We start from the raw sequence: 10,168 nt of genomic DNA, 5'->3' as shown, positions 1-10,168 counted from the left end.
CCGGCTGCACCCCGTGTTAAAAAAAGGTGCAAAAAATATATTTCAAATATATATGAGGTATTAGTTAGTAAATTGGCCAATGTACATAAGCCCACAATCCTCATCACGGATCCTCATGCTTGTAGGTCCCTACACTAATAAATATCAAAAAATAGCAACAGAAAGAGGAGATAAAAACTCCTCCAAAAATTTAATATACTCACAGCAAAAAAGACCTTTTTTTAACACGGGGTGCAGCCGGGCCTCTTAATACGGCCGTGCATAGTGGAGTCTCTGTCCCTTGTGTGCTGCAGTGAGTAGTGTCCGGGTAACCCGCCTAACCTAATAGTAAGGGCGTGATAATAGGTTGCTGGCTGGACACCATGCGCATACGAGTGTGAACAGTGCCCTATGCGCGCCACTAGTGTGCAATTTACCTTGCACCTGTGAAGTGTCCATCATGTTGAGAGGCTTGTCTGCATCCTGTTGGTGCATTAGATGTGTTGGCCTGGGCTAACTGGACTGGTTGCCCTCTTTTTTGCTGTGAGTATATTACATTTTTGGAGGAGTTTTTATCTCCTCTTTCTGTTGCTATTTTCCGAGATGCATAGTCCAACTCCCGATGAGGGAGCCCCCGTGCCCGGCATGGCGGCGTGGCTGAGGGACCGGACCGCCCCGCTGAGCGACCGTCTGCAGACCCACATGCAGCTCCTCCTGGAGGAGTGGGAGACCGACATGGCGGACGTGGTGGCTGCTATGCGGAGACGTGAGAAAAAAAGGGAACCAGCACGATCTGAAATTGGCATGCATCATATAAAAAGTGAAAATTCACAAATTTATTCCAACTGTACTATAATAAAAAATGAGATTTTTAGCAAATAATTGATCAATTTTTTGAGCCACCCCTGCCAACGTCACGGCAAATCTCAATAGGGGGGTCCTACTCTACATTCTGTATTTCATGTGCCATGCGGCCTCCTAGATAAAGTTAAAAGCAGAACCATAATGGAGCACACATACCTGTAACCTGTATATAGCCGCTTCTATGTTGCAAAAAAGGCACTTGTTGTGGATAGAGACCAGCCCAGGTCCCAGCATGTGGAGCAAGCCCTACACATACCAGGACTATATCAGAACTGATCCTCCCAGTGTCAAACAGCAACCATTGATAAAGGCGGACCAGATCCAAGAATGGTGCTTAATTAGCATTGCCTGTGGAAAGGGGTGAGGTAACTGAGTCTGAACAGCTACCAACAGGAGGAATATATTGCAAGCCAAAGTCAGGCGTGCATGGTATGGTGTTGGTCAGGCACCAGATTTGTAGCATAACTACGGTCAAAACAGAGAAAAAAAAAAAAAGTGTGGGAGACCGACATGGCGGACGTGGTGGCTGCTATGCGGAGACGTGAGGTGGAGGAGGATTTGGAGGAACGGGTAAGAGACCCACGCCCCTGTATTTCCGAGGGATCGGCCACCGAGGCTGAGGGGCCCGGCCTGCACCCGCTCACCCTGCCTTCTCCCCCGCTACCCGCGTTAGCTACTGCCACTCCGCCACTAGGCCCGCTACCCGTTCAACCGGTAGCGATACCCTGTCAAGCCGCCCCGGCGGACCGACTGGCTGCAGACGCGCGGGGCCGTCCTGAATCGCCCCTGGGGGAACCGCCGAGATCGTGGCCCCTTAATGAAGATGCATCGGAGGCCCCGGCCGGGATGGCAACAGGCGTTGAGCCCGAGACCGGGACCCTGGCATGGATGAAGGCCCGAGTGATTGAGTTCCACCAACGCCAGCGGAACCAGATATGCCTCATGATGGAGCAGTGGACCAATGAGGTGGAGATGCTGATTGCGACTGCCCCGATGTACGGTATGGGAACAGATGTGACGGAGCCGACAGGTGACCCACGTCCCTATGTCCTGCCAGGACCGGCCACTGCGGCTGAGGGGCCCGGCCCAGTCTCGACCCACACATCGCCCTTACCATTACTAATGGGACGCCTCAGCGTGAGCCCACCTGACCTACTGCCCCACACTACCGCAGAGGAATCTGAGGTGCTGGATACTGGAAGCCAGGAGGCTGCGGCAGCTGGCGGTAACCCGCCTGATGCAGAGACGAGTGATATTGACTCCAGTGACTCCAGCTCCGGTGCTGAGCCCACTCCTGAAAGTGAGGAGGCAAGTGAGCGTCACCGCTACGTGGGAGAACCGGTGGTTTATTACACTCCTCGCAATGGTGGAAACGGGTACCGGGCACCCCTTTCACAGCAGGCCTGTCACTGCATGTTCGATATGCTGGTGGCGGAGGATGAGGCCGATACCGAAGAGTCGGAGTAAGGGCAGCGGAAAACCGTTGTCATTGTCCCCGTTGGGACCACCAGTGTGTTTAAAGTTAAAAAGAATGATAAGTAAATGATACCGCGAAAGTCACCTGATTTGCTGCTTGATTGAGACCGGTCGTTGCCGGCACCGTAGTCCCCGTGGGGACTGTCTACAAGAGTTGCATAAGGGACTCCTTATGAACAGGCCCGAGAACTCGCAGGGCAACCACAAACTTGGTGGCTTGTAAATAAAAATGTTTGTTGGCTTTACCGTGACCGCCTCCGGAGAGGCAGATTGGAGGAAGGGCCCGCAGTGGAGCAGGCTGGGGCCCAGCCACCACCGGAACCGGTGGCAATCATCTTGGGGTTTCAGGGGTTCCCCATGGACGTGGATCCCCTGAAAAGGACAGAACCAGCTCGGGCAACTTGTGCTGGACTGGGGTCAAGGGGTGCTGCCTGTTGCTTAGGGGCAGCATCAGGGCCAGGTTGCTTGGGTGGGAGAGAGCGGAAGCCGTAACCGTAACGTTTAAGTAAGAGTACCTCCCGATGTGGGAAGATGTTATTTTACTTGTAATGTGTTACCGTTTTACCCTTTCTATTTTTCAGTTGTGAAAAAAAACCGGTGATGGACGGGCAGCCCGCGGATGTTCTGCATTTAACTAAGGGGGAATGTGGCGCCCTGGACAAGCCAGGGGCCACAGAGCACAACACCTACACACCCCACACTCCCGGTCAGGCACACCGAAGTCAGACACAAAACCCTTGTTGCCTTCCTCCAGGGGCTGATGTCCACACCAGGGGGTGGGCCAGGCGGTTGGCCCCGCCCACCGAGGAGTTCACAGTCCTGGAGGCGGGAAAAGTAAACAGTTCAGTTTTGGAGGTGAAGGAAGGAAGTGAAGTGGTAGTGGAGCAACTAACTGACAGCGTCCGGGTGTGTGGCCCGGGCGGTACAGCAAGGTTGGCAGACGGTGGTGACCGTCTGCAGGAGTGACCGATTGGAGTCTACCGTAAGGACTGTGGATGGGCGGTGGCCCGGCGGTACCGGACCGGTACACAAAGAGAAGTCAGCACCATCTGGCAGGGGTTTGCGGACCCTGACAAGGCTAGGAGTCGCCGTGAATTTGTCGAATCCGTCAGTGAAGGGAATCTCCTGGGTTCCCCAGCAGCCAAGTCCCGACAAAAGGCAACAGCTCAACCGTGAGAGGGAGACACCGCCACTGCCAAGGCAACAGTTTTCCAGGGCCAGCGCCTGCGGGCAAAAAGGGGCTCCTCCAGCCCATATCCAAGTTGGGGAGCGGGTTACCGGTGGGAACCCATCGTAACCATCTACCGTACATAGGTGCAGGGAAAGGCAGTCACCATCAACCTGCCAGGAGCAGAAACCACCGCAGCCATCTGTGGGACCCGTCCATCCAGCCGTGTGTTTTACCGAGAACTGTGTCTCATCATTGGCTGAGTGAGTACCACCGTACCGTGCGGCACAGCGCGGCCACCGCGACCCTGCACCTCACCAGGCCCCGTAACCTGCCTGCCATCGATCCCTTCCCCATCACCGGGCCCCGGGACAACCAACCCCCTACCCATGGAGGGGAGAACTAACAACAAAGCTGCTCCCTGTCACCGCCCCCTTTTCACTCACGGGCGAGGAGCGTCGCTCGAGTCCCCGGGATCCGGCCCACCGCTCGAGCCACCACCGAGCAGCAGCGGCAGCCGCCGCAGCAGCAGCGGCCGGACCCGAGCAGTGGGAGAGCGCAGCGTCCCCTCCTCCGCCCGCGACACACACACTGCTTAGCGCTGGCTCCCTGCACTCCTAGCTACAGTAAACATCGGTTTAATTTCCCGATGTGTACTGCAGCTACATGTGCAGAGAGCAGGGAGCCGCGCATACTGCTTAGCGCTGGCTCCCTGTCCTGCAGCTACATGTGCCAAGAGCAGGGAGCCGGCACTGGCAGCGAGAGCGGCGGACGCTGGTAACGAAGGTAAATATCGGGTAACCAGGGAAAGGTTTTCCCTTGGTTACCCGATGTTTACCCTGGTTACAGCTTACCGCAGCTGCCAGATGCCGGCTCCTGCTCCCTGCTCGCTTCATTTCGTCGCTCTCTCGCTGTCACACACAGCGATGTGTGCGTCACAGCGGGAGAGCAACGACCAAAAAATGAAGCTGGACATTCAGCAACGACCGGCGACCTCACAGCAGGGGCCAGGTCGTTGGTGGATGTCACACACAGCGACGGGACGTCGCTGCAACGTCACAGAAAATGGTGACGTAGCAGCGACGTCGTTGTCGTCGTCGCTGTGTGTGACACCACCCTTAGCTTAACCATATCTTTTTAAATCTTTGTTCCTGGGCTTATCTTTTAAAGAAACTGACACCTCCTAAAAACAAATATTCAGGATGTACAGAGTTTATACACCCAAAGATTTTCGCATATTGGGCATAGTGACTTTTTGTAGTGTGGCGCCCTGGACAAGCCAGGGGCCACAGAGAACAACACCAACACACCCCACACTCCCAGCAGGCACACCGAAGTCAAACACAAAACCCTTGTTGCCTTCCTCCAGGGGCTGATGTCCACACCAGGGGGTGGGCCAGGCGGTTGGTCCCGCCCACCGAGGAGTACACAGTCCTGGAGGTGGGAAAGTGAAAGTGGAAGGAGGAAAGTAGTAAAGGAGCAGACAGAAGTTGGTCCGGGTTGGCCCGGACAGATCAGCAAGGTTGGCAGACGGTGGTGACCGTCTGCAGGAGTGGCCGATTGGAGTCTACCGTAAGGACCGTGGACGGGCGGTGGCCCGGCGGTACTGGACCGGTATGCGAAGAGAAGCCAGCACCATCTGGCAGGGGCTTACGGACCCCGGCAAGGCTAGGAGTCGCCGTGAATTTGCCAAATTCGTTAGTGAAGGGAACCTCCTGGGTTTCCCAACAGCCAAAGCACTTTGCTTAGTAACCCAATGTGTACCCTGGCTACGTGTGCAGGGAGCCAGTGCTAAGCGGTGTACGCTGGTAACCAGGGTAAATATCGGGTAAGCAAGCAAAGCGCTCTGCTCAGTTACCCGATATTTACCCTAGTTATCAAGCGCAGCATCATTACAGGAGTCGCTGGTGGCTGGTCGCCTAATTGACAGCTCACCAGTGACCATGAAGCGATGCACCATCGATCCTGACCAGGTCATATCGTGGTCGAAAATGCTGGTACGTCGTATAGTGAGACGGTACCCTTACTGACTGCCCCAATCTTTCACCATCCTTACATCTGTCCTTCCAGCTATTGCTCCACTAATCCACTAATCCTTAATCCCCAAACCCCAGCACTCTCCAAACAAATAATTATCTCACCTTCTCTCCTATCCTCCCCGCCTGACCTCATCTTCTAAACCTTACTTTCCTCCTACTGCTCATAAAAGCTCTGGAGCTCTACATCATTCACAACCTCTCTCAACCTTTCCTTTTTGGGCCGCATCGAAGCATGTTTGATGCCCTCTGACATGGCATCCCCTGCTGTGCTGTGTTACCGTATCTTTCACTTCACCCATACTCTTCATCCTGGCAATAGACATGGTGGAAGAATGGGTCTTGTCCTTTCAAACAACTGCACATTCAACCCAATCCCACTTATACCTTTTCTTCTTTTGAAGTGCACTCTGTCCGTATCCATTGTCTTTCCAAGTTGCTGTCATATACTGACCCGCTGGCCCAGCCACTGCCTTTATTGACCAATTCTCCACCTGGCTCCTACACTTTCTCTCTGATGACTTTCAAGCCATAATTGTCAGTGACTTCAACATCCTCACTGACACCCACCAAATCTTGTTGCTTCCTTCATCCTTTGGTGTTACTCAGTGGTCCTCCACAGCCACCTACACAGACATACAATAGACCTCATCTGCCTTTACTCCCCACCTAACCTCACAACCTCTCCTCTCCCACTATTTGACCACCATCCACTCACATTGTCACTCACCACTGTCCTCCATATCTTCAGTCCATGACACAGACAGTGCCACTGTTTTCTACAATGCCACACTTGCATCAGCTATTGCCTCTTTCACATCCCTTATGCATTGCAGAGTGAGAGGAATCAATAGACAGCCCTGGAACACCAGCTTCACTAAAAAGCTTTGGCAAGCATCCAGGGTTGCATAGTGGTGTCGGGAGAAAACGCACTTGCAAGATGACTTCACCACATTCAAATAAGCAACTTTCACATTCAGGTTGGCCCTCACCTCCGTTAAAACAGGTCTATTTACAAACCCTTGTATCTTCTTTATCCCACAACCCCAAACAGTTATTCAACATTTTTTATGCTTTCCTCAGCACACCACTATGCCCTCTGACCTCCATCACCTCTGTAGAGGAATTTTCAAAAACAAGATCAATAAAATCAAGCATTTTGTTGGCTCATCTTGGGATTCTTGGTCTGTTTAGATGGACAGATAAACCTGAATGTGTGTTTCTATGCCAAATTTATCAAAGTGATGATTAAGTGAAAAAACAAGCAAGGTGGGGAAAGTATATAAAACTGAATAAATTTGCTGTAAGTAAATAATGAAGGCGACCTACAAACATGGCTCAGTTACACCAGTTCTGTCAGAAGGAATGGGCCAAAAATCCTACCAAGTATTGTGGAAGCTTGTGGAAGGAGTGTAACAGCAAGACTGGGATGCAGCACACAGAGAAGGAAGACACAGTGGGTTACGCAACTGTATTTATTATTATGCAAACAGTGGTTGGGACAATTTGGGAGAAAATTGTCACAAAGGAAATATTTCAGTTTTCGGTTGCACTAGGTATTAACAACACAGCAATCAGTACAGACTATCAACTTCATGGGAAAAATACACCTACATACTAACTTGTGGCTCACATTAATCCCAATGGGGAAAAGTATAGATATGTCAAGGCCTCTGTCCATAGTCCTCAGATACTATAACCTCCGGCTCTATGGGTTATTACGATCACTAGCTCATGAAATAAACTAACTTAAATCATTAACATTACAATCTCCGCTTTAGGTACCACATTGCCGAGCAGGAAGCAAGAGCCCGGTGCATTCAGGTCACCCATGGATGGATATCTTTACCGGCAACGTCTGCAGCTTGACCACGTAGTCCGGACTGAGGGTCTTGACAGGCAAAGTCAGGGTCTTGACTGGCAGAGTCGGGGTCTTTGCAGGTGGGGTTGGGGTCTTTGCATATGGGGTTGGGGTCTTGGCAGGCGATGCAGGGGCTCTGGCCTTGCTGGCTGCACTCAGGGACTTGGTGGGTGGTGCGGGTGCTTCAGGCTTGCAGACTACTTGTTTCATTCTCATCCGGAGTCGTCACTGTATCACTCGACTCTCCTGGAGGGGGCACTTCATTCTTCCCCTCTGCATGCACATCCCTGCGTTTCCTCCATTTTGCACCAAAAATTCTTTTCCGATCACTTCCTGGGCACTTAAATCCTGTTCCTCTTTCACTGCCTCCTGCAGGGTTGTGACTAAATCCCAGAGGCTAGAAGGACCTTCGGCGTGGCCGTGTTGGTTGGTGGGCATGGTGATGTTTCCTCTTGTCCACTATAATCATGCACAGTCTTATCCCCAGACCTCTGCTTCTAATATAAAGAACTCCATGCCTACGTGGACTTAAAGGGAACCTGTCACCACTTTTTTTGGCCTATAAGCTGCGGCCACCACCACCGGGCTCTTATATACAGCCTTCTAATATGCTGTATATAAGAGCCCAGGCCGCTGTGTAGAACATAAAAAACACTTTATAATACTTACCTATCGGTCGCGCGGTGGGCCTTATGGTCGTCTCCGTTGTCCGGTGTGGGCGCCTTCCCTTTCGGCCATCTTTGTCCTCCTTCTGAAGCCTGTGTGCATGACGCGGCTATGTCATACACACTCACCGGTCCTGCGCAGGCGCACTACAATACTTTGATCTGCCCTGCTCAGGGTAGATCAAAGTGCGCCTGCTCAGGACCTTAATGCCGGTGAGTGTGTATGAGGTCAGACCCGTCATACACCGCGGCTAGAGAAGGCGAACAAAGATGGCCAAAAGAAGCGTCGCCGGGACCGGACAACGGAGATGCCCATAAGGCCCACCGCGTGACCGTTAGGTAAGTATTATAAAGTTTTTTTTATGTTATACCCCGACCTGGGCTCTTATATACAGCATGTTAGAATGAAGAGAAGAAGAGTGGTGGTGGCTGCAGCTTATAGGCCGAAAAACTGGTGTCAGGTTCCCTTTAAAAAAAAGTTGCTTCTTAGTATCAGTTATGTTGGTGGAGGCACTTATGGTCACATGGGCATGATATCAGAAGAGGTCCCTCTGTCCACTGAGATTTAGACATTACCCCTTTTGCAGACCTGGTCCTTAACTGAAAAGCCTCTATCCAGGAACAAACTGCCCGGTTTTTGCTTCCTAGGTAACTTCCTGTCCTCTGGCTGTTTCCTAGGCAACTACTTGCTCTCTGGCTATTCTTTCTTTGCCCAGCAGAGGCCAATGTCTCATCACTAATCCTGCAAGGTTGCACAGACCGTTGTGTCCATAACCCTACAGGAGATCCAAAACGTTTGACCCTAGTCATACAGTGTAAGGGCAATGGCACCAAATACTAATGAAATATATGTAAACTTTTGACTTTGCAGAAAGTAATAAAAATGTCTTAAAACATTCTCTCTCTGTCAGTCTTGGTCCCTCTTGCTCTCTCTCTCTGTCATTAGTGACAGTTTTTAATGCAAATTGTGCCAAAATGTTGTTATATTTAGATTGATAAATCTTTTCAAATGGGAGAGCGCAGAATGGAATATTATTTAAGTCTTTTATGTTGAACATCAAATACAGGTGAAGTTTTCAAGGATTCATTTGGATGACTTGGAGTACTTCTCTTCTCTTGACTATGATTAATCTGGTGCATTTTGTGAAGCCGCCAAAACACAAATGGATATTAAATGCTGTTGCCAAAACAATAATTTGGCCAGTACACATCACTTATACAGGAAAACTTGACTCTGCCAAAAAAATCCTGTGGTCTTTATCAGAGACGCTTTCCAATTCCTCAGGCAGCGGCTTATCTTGCGAAAAACAAAAGGATCGGCCATAGGAAATCCAACGGGCTTGATCCTTCTCTTCCGTGACCTCATCCGTCAAGAGAAAGTAGGGAGACTGTTAGCCGATCTTGCTGACTTTGCTCTAGTGTGTGAGGAGCCTCTCAACTCCCTCTCCACATTTGATGTCTGACTGTTATCTGATAATATTTTTCTTTACTGGCCAGCTGATCTCAGACATCAATTTTTTTTGACGTGTGAGCTCAGCTGTTTCTGGCACTCATGTGTCTTAATAAGAAGGATAAAAAACAACTATGGTATGTTTCTGCCCGGTCTCGAACCGGGGACCTTTCGCGTGTTAGGCGAACGTGATAACCACTACACTACAGAAACTTCCACATATAGCTTCTGTTGCTCTTTTGAGCTTGGACAATGGTCTAACTGAGATGCTTGTGTGATGTTCCTGAAGGCACTGGATTAAAGCAGTCGCTTGATTCATACTGAACAAAACTTGGAGTGCATGAATCCCTATTTAAAATTGAACATTACTCTCAACAAACTTTGTATTATTCCACAGTCCGGGAGATTATAAGAGTCTTTATATTCTATTTTATCAGAGAAATCTTTCCTTCCCCACGTCTTTAGAGTCACTTCTTCCTCTCCCCAATGCCATCTGAACTTGTCATTCAATATGGAAAACAAACTAAATGCCATCCAACCAAACAAGAAAAATCTTGGCACGTATCAGCTCATTATAGTCTAGAGCAGAGAGTAGGAGTGGAGGAGCAGAGAGAAGAAACAGGCAGAGGTAAGTGGAAACATTAGCTCTCTAACTATGTTTTGCTTCAA

The 10,168-nt window shown here is 50.4% G+C and overlaps 1 non-coding gene across 1 annotated transcript; it reads right to left on the bottom strand.

Annotated features, from left to right (window-relative positions):
• Positions 1-9,639: 9,639 nt before the first annotated feature.
• On the bottom strand, positions 9,640-9,712 carry TRNAV-AAC (transfer RNA valine (anticodon AAC)). The gene has a single exon. It is a non-coding gene; the product is annotated as a tRNA-Val (tRNA).
• Positions 9,713-10,168: the final 456 nt, after the last annotated feature.

This window comes from Anomaloglossus baeobatrachus, chromosome 4 (assembly GCF_048569485.1).
Source record: "Anomaloglossus baeobatrachus isolate aAnoBae1 chromosome 4, aAnoBae1.hap1, whole genome shotgun sequence".
Taxonomy (NCBI): domain Eukaryota; kingdom Metazoa; phylum Chordata; class Amphibia; order Anura; family Aromobatidae; genus Anomaloglossus; species Anomaloglossus baeobatrachus.
This window is presented reverse-complemented; position numbering and strand designations above follow the sequence as displayed.